The sequence below is a fragment of the Monodon monoceros genome, unplaced genomic scaffold (genome assembly GCF_005190385.1).
Source record: "Monodon monoceros isolate NGI ecotype Baffin Bay Population unplaced genomic scaffold, NGI_Narwhal_1 Super_Scaffold_1, whole genome shotgun sequence".
NCBI classification, from domain to species: domain Eukaryota; kingdom Metazoa; phylum Chordata; class Mammalia; order Artiodactyla; family Monodontidae; genus Monodon; species Monodon monoceros.
Window position 1 is genome coordinate 30,979,878 of NW_021703765.1, and position 276 is coordinate 30,980,153.

The window sequence follows — 276 nt, forward strand, 5'->3', positions numbered from 1 at the left end:
ATATTTTACACTCAATATGAAAAGCTGCTGCCATATTACCTTTTGGCCAATTATTCAGATAGCTACATTTTTATAACCTGCTTTATGTACTTAAAACCTAAGAGAAATGTGAACCACAAAAAAAATAAGAAACAAAATACAGTATTTGTAAAAAAAAAAAAGACTATCTTATTTGAAATATATACAATTCTCAACGTATAAATGAATAGGCCATAACGTGTAAAACTGTTATAGGTTAGGACAAAAAAATTTAAAAAAAATGCAGGGGGAGAGGAG